Below are 12,019 nucleotides of genomic sequence, written 5' to 3' on the forward strand. Positions count from 1 at the left end.
TCCATTTGAAAACTATTATAGTCTCGACTTTTTCGTATTAGAATTTTCGTCTCAAAATGTTACAAAGTACTTGTCATTAAAATATTTATCGCCAGTTTAGGTACACCCTGTATATACAATACACTGCGTTCACTACGTTCATTGGTTACATCACTTTGCACTCATAAAGAATAGTATAAGAAAGCACCTTTCAAAGAAAAGATAAGTAATCTTACACGAGCGTACAAACTTATCCGTATTTATAACACCCTATGTGGTTTTCTTCTTACGAGAAAGTCTTGTACCGCGCGTCCCTCTAGTGAGGACATTCCGAACCACTTCACTTTTGTTTATCATTTGATTAGTAAGGTGGATGATATAAATGTAGTTAAATTTACTATTATTGTGATGATATTTACTATATAAAAATAATTAACTAATTTACCATTTATTACCTGGATATTTTAACTATTACTAATATTGTAACAATAATTACTATAAAAATCATATTCCTAACTATAATTATTTTACTATGCAATTATAGCTTCAAATACTACATACTAGTACATAGCAGTAACGTGGCGTTCGGATCGAGACGAGACAACGAGAATATATCCCCAATGTGTCCCGGCGTTTTGCGTGAAAGGGAATTTAACGCTCATCCGTATGATTACTGATTAATTCTACATTGTGCTTGCACACGGCGTTCGTTCGTTGACTGCGTCCTTTATGACGCCCCATCCTTCCACATCGATAATTTCTTTCAATAAGTGTCAAATACGTTGACACGCCATTTCTATCATTGGAAACTCATTAAAAAGCCGACAAGCGTGCGGAGCGAAAATATAAATAAATGGGAATAATTTTGTCTCTCGGCATATAAAAGTGACGTTGGCCGTAAAATATATCTTGTACAAACTTCGACGTTTCAAACAGCCGGAACTCTCTTTGATTTTAAATAACGAAAATGTTTTGAAACTCTTATTTTTAATACATATTTGAAACAATCTGAGGTTTTTATCTGTGAATTTCGCTTTATTATAAATTTGATATCGAGTTTTAAAATATTTCATTTAATGTGTATTATATTCTAAAAGTTTTCCTGTATAAATAGATACGCCTGGTTTCATTAATTTCGATGAAAAGTGACGAAAAAACAACGATGCATATTTATGAGAAATGCCACAACTAATGGACGTTATGGGATGAGTCACGTACTATGTTGTGTGTTCGCATTAAGGTTATTGACAGAATTGCTATTTAAATAAATTAAGATAGACCAAGGAATTGATTACCTATATACACAATGTAGAACTAGTGTTATTAAGCGGTGGAGAAAATAAATACGAAACCTAAAGTCGTTAATTAACACCGCGTACGCGTATGTCAGAGTGAGATATTTAATATCAATATTGTCATCGAAATTCTAATTATATCGATTTGTAAATTGCGACTATTGAGACGCGAAATTGTGAATGCCACGTGCAGTCGCTTTATTCTAGATGCGTGTGCCTTTAGGCAAAGTGTAATTTTCAACGCGTACGCCGCTAATATATGCGCACGCGTGTAATTTTATGATTATTGGACTCCGACTGTTCGACGGAATATGCAGAAAAGTAATTGTAAAATTATCGCGATGCTGACAGTAGAAATTATCATCGGGTAAACTAAAAAGGAAACGAAACGCGTTGCGATGACAGGCCGGCGTAGATATTAAATGTAAATTTTATTGATAAAAGAAAGGAGCGAGATTGACTGGGTAAAGCAATAACGGAACAAAATTATGATTACACATCCACACGCGCAGGAACACGCACACGTACACACGCGAGCGCGCACACGTACGCATACTGCACTTCTCAGGCCGTAAATTGTTAAACAATAATCATTGAATTAAAACTTTTTCTCATTTTTTCGCACACACGTAAATTATTAATATAATCAAATCTACCCCGAAATAGTTGCAATAAATAAATTAGTAAATAATAAACTCATTTTCCAATGTTTGTATGAGGGGAAATTATCAATTCACAATACAGAAAATTATCAATTCACAATAAGGATTTATAATTATATCAACCATCAAATTCTCTATCAAATATACGTTTCTCATTTTTTATATCTTAACGGTAAAATAAAATGTATATTAACCCTTAAACTACACACATTCAAATTGAGACATACGCTACACATGGGATCAATCTGACCCCGCTAGTTTAAACAATTGCTGCAATGATACTATTCATTTTTTGATGTTGTAAAAAATTAGACATGTTACATGAACATTAACAAGTAGGATAAACTTGGTCCGAGCCATAAATAATGATTACAATAATTTAAAAAAATTCAAACGTAGAAAGAAGCTCAAAAAGTGCCGTTTTTTACTTAAAATTCAATAACTTTTTCATTTTTAATATTTTAACCTAAAAATTTAACTGGATACTCTTGAAACAATGTTCTTTAAGATAAAAATAATTGCAATAGTGCACGTTCCAAAAAAGGTATTTACTTTGACAACCGAAGGTGTGATATTTCGGAAAAATTGAAGGCACATTTAAATTTTTTTAAATTATTGCGATCATTATTTATGGCTAGGAAAACCAAGTTTATCCTACTTGTTAATGTTAATATAACATGTTTAATTTTTTACAACATCAAAAAATGAATTGTATCATTGCAGCAATTGTTTAAACTAGCGGGGGTCAGATTGACCCCATGTGTAGCGTATGTCTCAAATAGACAGTCTTTTGCGTGTAAAATGTTTTTTTTACAAAATATATGATAAATAAAGGTTGAATACATTATTTCAATACAGCATCTGGCGTATGCTCCGAGTTCTCAAATTATACGCCATCTAAAAGTATTATAATTTATGTTATAACTAATTTTAAAAAAATCACACGGTATTTAAATTAATACTTACATTTTTCTAGTTGAAATGCAGTAAAATTGAACAAAAAAATTATGAAAAAATTCCTCCCAATATTCGTACACTACACAGGGGGTCAGATTGACCCCAGCGTATTGAAGCGTCTACTTTGAACGGCTGTCACTAGTCAACTAGCACCTCGGGACCCACAACTAATGTGTAGTCTTAAAAAGGAAGACTTCAACTAACAACAAATGGCGCCATAAGTCCCAACTTCACATTTTATATAGCAGATATTTTAACGCAAACTTTTGTTGGGGTCTACTTGACCCCAGGTGTAGTTTAAGGATTAAAATGTAAAAAAGTAACTGTAGCTTTCAAAGAAGAAAAAAAAAGTATACGCGACGACTGCTGCTTAACCCTTTGCACTCCGAATTATATCTCATCTATTGGTTTGTACTTGAAAAAATGTCGAGTGAGACTCGACAAAGGAGCTCCTGAGATAAAAACTGATGTCGAGTCATACTCGACATAGGAATACAAAGGGTTAAGGTAGTTGTTTGTGACAGTAATGCTGAAAAGTTTCTTCCAGACAGGAACTAGCATTTAATTATTACAATGATATATCTAAATGCAATATTATTCTAAAGTATTCCTTTACGATTAATACATAATATAAAATAGATCCGAAAGATTATAGTTTAGGGCGCTAATGCCATATCTGTTACACTACACTCATGTCTACTATACATAATTCTTCCCATTTTTCAGTTTTAACTGCTTATATTGTTGAAACGGAACGGTCTGTAATTGTGATTTTTTTCCAGTTATTCGTTCTATTTTACTTTATAACATATTTGTTTCTCATACGAATCTCGTTTACCGTTAAAAAAAATAAAATGTGCCATCATTTGCGTTTGCAAACGCAAATATTAATATTTTAACATATAATATATGTAAATAATATTTCACGTGTAATAATATTACAACGAATTATATTGTTACGTGTAATAATTTTTTTAACGTGGTTTACATGTAATATTTCGTGTAACATAGCAAACTTTAACATTTTTTTTTATAACTTTAAGACGGTTAATTTTAATTTAATTAGTCTTATTTTGCATTAATGTAAAGACTAAATTGTAAAAACTTGAAACAACTCTCACACAAGTGATTTTACGAAATAACTATAATACCTCAATAACCGCAATCAGAGATTGCGGTACTAATGTAATTGCGAGTACTGATATAATTAATAATCTTGCCTAAAACTTGTTTGGTACTTCAAACGACGCTCCAAAAGTAGTTTATTATAATAATGTAAAATGAATTTAGAAATAAAATGTTTTGATGTTACTAAGATGCTGTTTTTATTGCTACCCCTTCCCCACTTGTCTCTCTCTATCATCTGCAATTGTTTCCTTGTAACGTAATCCATACCGTCACATTAGAGCGTGTTGTTTATGCGCGTATATCACGTTTATCACATGTACAAAACACGCCGTTAGAGGCTCGAATATATCCTGAGGTCGCGCGCTTCGTCGAAACTCCGTCCCAGGCGCGAAACAGACGCGCAACGCGAAACTCGAATGGCAGAAGTGATCGTTTCTTTTTTTTTTTTCGATCAAATATCGATACATCATCGCGACTTTCATGGAATAATGTTCCTTTTTCATCGCCTTTTTTTCTACTCCGTCGCGTCCCTCGCTTCGAGATTCGTAAGGTGACCAGCTGTTTCGTACAGCCCCGCATTGATTCAGCGTTTTCTATCGAATACATTTGAACGTGTTCGCGGTTCAGTAAAAGAGAATTCCAGAGAGAAGGAGAGAGGGGAAACGGATTTATCTAAACGATATGCACTGCGAGTGTTGACCCTGGATTGTGGTACCCTGGCATTGCGTAAATGCAAGCCGGATGCGTGCCACAACTTCTCAGTAATTCAACTTTCTGTGTCGATTCTGTCCCAAAGAAAAACGTTAAAAGATAAAATGTACTTCGACATTTACAAGAAGATATAACGAGACGCTCGCGATACGAACGGGATTAATCGCCAGAAAAAATCGTTTTCCATCATTTTATATTGAAGAAATTAATTTCCACAAGATATCTTACATCCAAATGTGCGATAAAATCATTAATTAATTAAAGTAACAGTAAAATCAATGGTATTAGCAAGAACAAATGCATTATGAGAAAAATCTGATCTTTTTTTTTTCGGATTGAACGAGCCCGTCCGTTTTAAGCGATGTAAATATAAAAAGATGCATAGGAACACGATTTATAATACGAACTATTATATTTACACGAGTGACACTTATTCAAAAATGCTCAAGCTATACACCGGACAATGCGCAGGTGTGAGAGATATGGTAAAGGTGTCCTTTCTTAAGAATTCTACTCGTTTCAATACTTTTCAATGCTGATGCGTTACGTGAATTTTCTTCGTCATATATTTTTTCAGTCCTGTCCTACTTCATATCTACAATATGGTGTATTCGCTTGCGCTCATATAGTTTTTCGGTCCTGCCCTACTTCATATCTACAATGTGGTGTATTCGTTTGCGCTCTTGAGCTGGATATTTACACTCGTTATCGTAATAAAGTAATAGTTTTTTTTTTACGATGAATATTTGATGACAAATAATTTCGACGTACGAACGTTCGTAACTTTGCGGCTTGTTTAACTTACGCATAATTTAAAACGGTCTTACTTCATCATTCAAAAATAATTTAGCACAAACTGCCAGGCAAACGTAACGCACAAATAATGTGTATGCCTCAACAAACAACGTTATTCTTAGCCTTTTATCGGCTTATATTTACCTCGCATATCAGTTACGTCTTTTGCGAAAGACCTGCTTAAGTTACGCCGTTATTAATAGGAAAGTTTTTTCCGTGGCGAGTTGTTTGTTCATCGCGAAATCTTCACCGCCACGATGTATCGATGTTAAAAAATCTCGTATCATAACACAAGATTCTCGCAGCAGCATAAATTTCTTTTACGATCCTTGCACGTGCGAGCAGCAGAATCTCTCTTAAGCTGGCAGGACAAATGAGGAAAATTGAATGCAACCTATTGGATTATTTAGTATATATTTTATACTTTCCAGAATAATTTTGCACCCCGTACCATTTAGGAAAAACTCGGCGCTACTAACTTAATATGTGAAGCTTGACATGAATTTTATATATGCATACTAGAGGAATACATTACGCACGCGTCATTTAGCATTATCCTTATTTTTAGTAAAATTCTGTCTGTTGTATGTTCTTTATACAATTCTATACAATGGACCAAGCCGACCCAAGTTTGGCATAGTTATTCAGTAGGATTCTGCGAAAAATATAAGCTACCTTTTAACTTGGAAATCCAATTACCACACGGAAAAAAATGATATGGTGCACATAACCAGAAATATTTAGTTGTAAGCAATATAGCTGCATTATCCTAGTTATCTTTATGCAATAATTATGTGTATGATTGATATGACTTTGTTACTTAGTTGTATCAACTACATCAATGTAGTTGTACATGATCTGGTTGTGACAACCAGACTTTGGTTGGAGTATTATTTGCTGTGGATATGATATTCTATCCACATTGTTGCGTCAATCAGGATACGTATTGCAAAGGTTAAGGCAACCAGGTATCGTCACTGCTGCAACAATGTCATTTAACAATTGCTCTGTGGTTACAACAACCAGATAATTAGTTGTTCCATATTTTACTATTTAATCTGGTTGACACAACCAGAATTCTGTTTGTGACAACTATATTGTTTTTTCCGTGCACGCACTAAAATCAATATCAATTTTCGCCTCCTGAAATTAATAAAATGTTATATGCCGTACCTAGGAGTACTTGTAGTAATTAGAATCAGAATTTGTGTGCATTTATAAAAGTTGAAATATAATAGATCAAAGTAACCTTGCACAAAATTAGAGACAACTTTTGCCTCTTGAAATCAATTAAATGTTATATGGGGCACCTAAGAATAATTACAATAATTAAAATGAGAATTTCTGCATTTATAAAAGTTCGAATAGAGTTTGTTCTCAGGAAACAATTGGCGGCTCGCCAATGGTAGCAACAGCCACGATCGCCCGGTGCTCTTATTTTCACTTATAACGTAATTGTGTGTGAGTATGTGTGTGTGTATGTGTACGATTGATTCGTGAGTTTTGGGATATTCGCACAAATCACAATTCGCACCGCACACATTCGAACGTCCTGCTCCCTTCGGCTATTTGGCAGAAATCCAAGATATGCGTGTGAGGACGCCAATCATAATTCTCCCAGATCCGATCAAGACCAATTACTCACTGCATAATAACAACGTTTACCCGACTATTCCGGTGATCCATTACTACAAATAGCTAATAAACGATGCAGAAAATGAAGCTTCGGGAAATATTAAGGATCATTTAGATTTTAATCCTTTTTTAATGAAAAGTCAATACCGCAATAGTGGCGAAATTGTTTTTTGGCAATCGACAAAGCCGAGGCAAAAACTCTACCGTGCAGAAAATAATGAAAATCCAAAAGAAATATTATTTATTGAAAAGACTAATAGACTTTCAAGTAAGACCCCTATCTAAAACTAAACAACATATGAGAACACGCCAATGTGGGGTCACAAGGCAAGATGTAGGTAGCCCAGCTTGTAATTAATTTGCAGGACGGGAAAATGGGGGAGGGAGGGGTATTGAATGCTAAATGTAGCATCAGAAAAATGCGAATTGCATTTGAAAAATAATTATCGATTCGAATACGTGAATCTGCTGACGATAATAATTCCACGTGTAAGATAAACTGCGTCCGAAAGGGAAATCGGCGCGTAGAACTAATGTGGAAAGAAACGGTATATAGATTCACGATTTTCCAGAAAGATTTAAGATTTACAAGTTGGGCTACCTACATCTTGCCCTGTGACCCACATTGGCGTGTTCTCATATGTTGTTTAGTTTATTGAAAAGGTTTTTTTTAGGGGACAACTTTTGACAACATCAATATCGATTTACATCGTCGAATCGATGACTCAACTATCGAAAAATTGTACGTTTGACACAAAAGTATGCAACGATGTTTTAAAATTCTCGGAAAATAAATGTCAAACATACTATAATGTTAAATTTGCCTCGATGAGTAGACTTCACTGCTCGTACTTAATAAGTCATTATTTTTAACTATGTGTGGTAAGATATATTATTTTAGTACAAAGTGTAATTTAAAAAACAACATCCGCTCTCTAAAAGTCAATCAGTGGATTATCACTAAAAATTGTGAATATTCACAGATTCACAGTTATAAGTAGAGCACTGAATAATTCAATGCTACACTTCTACCTGTTTTCGGCGATAATGCACTGATTGACTTTTAGAGAGTACACTTTTTATTCAACTCATTTTATGGTTTCTTTTAACTCCATTGTTTAATTAAACTGAAAACATATTGAGTAGGAGCAGTGGTGACTCAAGTCAAATTTAACGCTAAAAATTTAACTGTGTAAATACGATATGAATATAAAAACATTTTTCATCTCTATCACACGATAGATAATCCAATAAATCGAAGACGACCTTTCATAATCATTGTCGATATTTTGCAATCGCGTATACGCGAATGCACGAACGGAAGACACGCGCGGACAGATATCGTGTTTTCGTTACGTACACAATCTCCGCAATTTGTCTTATGGCCCTGAGGCCCTTCCAGAATAGCCGCGCGGGGCAACGAGTATGTCGAGCGTAATTATCGCAAGCGGGAATGTAATATACGCAACGAACACAGCATCTGAATATTACATTACACGCGTGTTCCCCCTCTCTCGCCCGTAATGCGTGTTCCAAACACGCCTTTTGTTCCCGTTACGCACGGCAAAAGCGGCGGGTACCTACTCTTTCCTCGCTGGGTTCGATGCTTTAGTTTACTGCGCCACGGGCAGTTCGTAAATAGCGGCACGAAAGCACATTATCGCGCCGAGCGTGAGAAAATGTTTTTATGCACGCCAACAAAACGCTCAAAGTTTAAAGTAGAATTGACGTCCCTTTATCATTTATTGGCGCAAAGATAATATATCCGTTTTATATATCTTTACACGCGAAACAATATTAACTGCTTCAATACAAAAATACTAATAGTTTCTAATTTCAATAGAAACAAAAGATTCTCGTAAGAATCAAATTACACTTTTTTTTTAATACCTCGGAAAACTTTTACGCAATTTACCTCGTAAATGTCGTAAAGTTTATAACAAGTCCTGGCAAATAAAACGAAAAATTTCAAGTAAAACTGCGCATCCAGCGAGAAACTGGTCTCGCGATTTCGAGACATATCCCTTGCAGAAATATGACGCTCAACTGTACCTCTGTAACGTTATTTTTCTTCCTAAAGTCGAATATTTATTTATAAGACGTGGCATGTGACGCAAAACGTAAGTCGCGATGCGACAGGCATGCCTATATTTAACAATTCTTTCTACGAAACAGGCATATTAGTACACGCACGAGAGGAAATGCATCTCTGTTCGATGTATCCGCAGTCCAGCACAAAGGCGCGCAGAAATCGAGCGCGGGAGCCGGAGCGAACGAGCGTGTTTGCGGTTCCGTGGCGGACGTGGACAGAGATAACGCGTTAAAATAGTACGCCGGCGTACGCGATAACACATACTTATAATATCTTCGCTACGAGAGACGTCGTTCTCCTCTCGGCGATATTAAATCGCATTAAATGGTGCCGAGCGGTGGCGCTTTTTGTCGACGCCTCCCAGAAACGCCCGCGTCGAAGTTTCACTGGCCAGACTTATCTCGGTGCTTTACGATCAGCCTCGCATTAAACGAATCGACGATAAGATGTAACATCCTTCTTCGCGTTAATTTATCATTAAGATAAAAATAATCTGTATATATTTACAATCATTGTAGAATTATTATATGCACTTTCGCACTATTGCCTTTCAAGTAATTCGTCAAGCACAATCTTATATATTTTATATATAACTGTAAATGGTTTATATTTTAATTTATAAAATAACTGAACTCCAATTCGAGTTTAAACGCTGTTGCAACTGCGACACACGCACGTATGATAGTCTATTTTCGTTTCAATAATAGCGACTGTTAATAGGCATGATTTGCATAAACCTCGCAAGGAGGCCCAAAGTATATCGATGCCGCTGTTCGCCGATGATGCCGAAGAGGAAGTGTCGTGCAACGACGGACAGATGAGAATATTATAAAAATATTTTCTTTTATCTCTTGCATTTCACTTTGTTTTTAACTACGATCAATAACTAACAGCTACAGAATCTTGTATGTAACAACGCGTATATCGCTATCACTAAAAAATGGGCAATAAAGAAAGATTGAAACGGATGTAGCAGCTAAGAATTGACGAGCTTACCTAAACAACATCGCAGAGCGACTCAGGAAGAAGATGGTCGAAGTTCTGATGCTAAGTTGTAAGCATACTGCTGCGAATCTGTTCCCTTTGCGGTTTCAGCCTGGTCGTCAAGCCACCTGTAAGATATAATAATGATAGATCAGCGCAATCGGATAATAATCGCACGAACATCGCGTGATAATGTAACACGAAACTACGAAACACACATTACACGTTCGATTAAAGATGAAGGCAAAAAAGGCACGAGCAAAAAAATGATGATATCTGCGTCTTTCGCTACGTCACCGGACGCAAAGTGTATTAACAAGAAGACAAACTTTGTATATATTCCTTATCATTGAATCTGTACTCATAAACACTGCGTTACGTCATTTATTAAAAAACTACACAGAAAAAGAAAAATACATATAATTATCGTTTTGTGTAAATCTGTATTAAAAATATTATTTAACTAGATATAAATTTTTGTTAAAAATTGAAAACGAGGAATAACACAAGATCAAACTGTTCAACGGTTGAAAATTATTATTAATATATATATTTACAATATTTTTATATATAATTCTGATGATTTCATCCAAACAACCGGTCGAAAAAATATTAACATTCAGTTGCCGATATGCTAGTCAAAATACCGCAATTCTGGTTCATGTAAAATATTTTTTCATGCTTCTGAGCATGCGTGAGAAAAATGTTTCTTATAAAAGTTAAATTTCGAATATATTAATAACGGTTTTAATTTAAAACATAATTATTTTACAGGAAAAGTGATTAATATTTAAATACGTAAGAATCACTCTCGGAATCACTGTAACACAAATACATCTGCTCACTCTGTAATAACTGACCACAGATTGAACTTGAATCATGATTTTAATTGGACTGAAGTTGAAATTTTAGATGAAGAAAGATTCCTAAGTAAGAGACTCATTTCAGAAATGCTTTACATTAAAAGTCAGAGCATAATGGATTAAATCTGCCGTTTGACACGAATGATCTTCCGCATTATTATATTTCTTCCATAAACCAACTTCCAGATCTCTAATGTTTTTGTAAATAAGTACGGATTTACCCTCCACAGTCTGCTATATGTTTCTTTTATAGTTTATCTCATTGCTCACTTTCATCAATAACACACGTATTATTTTAATTTTAATTTAATAGTCGGTATCATCTCCCTTTTGTTTCGACTTGATTCTTCTTTATAATGCAATGCTTATCAGGTACTTATTACTCACTTCTCTTTTGACTTGGCGCCTGCTTTTATATTTTTCAATTTTTAATTTTTTTTATTGTCATTTTTTTATCTTGTTCACTCAGCACAGGTTTAAAGGGTCGCTGTGAAGTTGGCACCTCAACTATTCGCACCACAAGTTTTCATGCAACTTCTATTTGCACCCGCAATAGTTCTACAGTTCCTGATAAGTTATATTAATAGTTTCGTCAAAATAGATATAAGAACAGCCATTAAAAAAAAATGAGGTGCTAACTTCCCGTGGCACCTCAGGTTTCCGAAAAACATGATTTCAACTATGGAATCTTATAGTTCTCGATGAGTTATACAGTTCCTGATAAGTTTTACCCAAAGTTCTTGCTTGTAAATATTTATAAACAATTTTTTAATCTGACCACTGGCACGTTATTTTATAAAAGTATGCGGTGCTGATTGCTTTTATCGATTTTCTGACAGTTCTCGACAGTTCTCACATAGTTCCAACCGTTTCGATACATTTTAGCAATAGTTCCGCCCGTTTAATATTTTTAAACAA

General features: G+C 34.8%; 1 protein-coding gene across 1 annotated transcript in view; it reads right to left on the reverse strand.

The window, feature by feature from the left end:
- The window catches only part of LOC105560056 (guanylate cyclase 32E-like), a 106,683-nt gene that overhangs the window by 70,235 nt on the left and 24,429 nt on the right, over positions 1 to 12,019 (reverse strand). The window contains exon 2 of the mRNA XM_012008804.1: positions 10,251 to 10,366. The gene's annotated coding sequence lies outside the window, so the exon portion shown is untranslated. The remainder of the gene's footprint in view (positions 1 to 10,250; positions 10,367 to 12,019) is intronic.

Source organism: Vollenhovia emeryi, unplaced genomic scaffold (assembly GCF_000949405.1).
Source record: "Vollenhovia emeryi isolate VEMERY1.0 unplaced genomic scaffold, V.emery_V1.0 DF939243.1, whole genome shotgun sequence".
In the NCBI taxonomy this organism is placed as follows: domain Eukaryota; kingdom Metazoa; phylum Arthropoda; class Insecta; order Hymenoptera; family Formicidae; genus Vollenhovia; species Vollenhovia emeryi.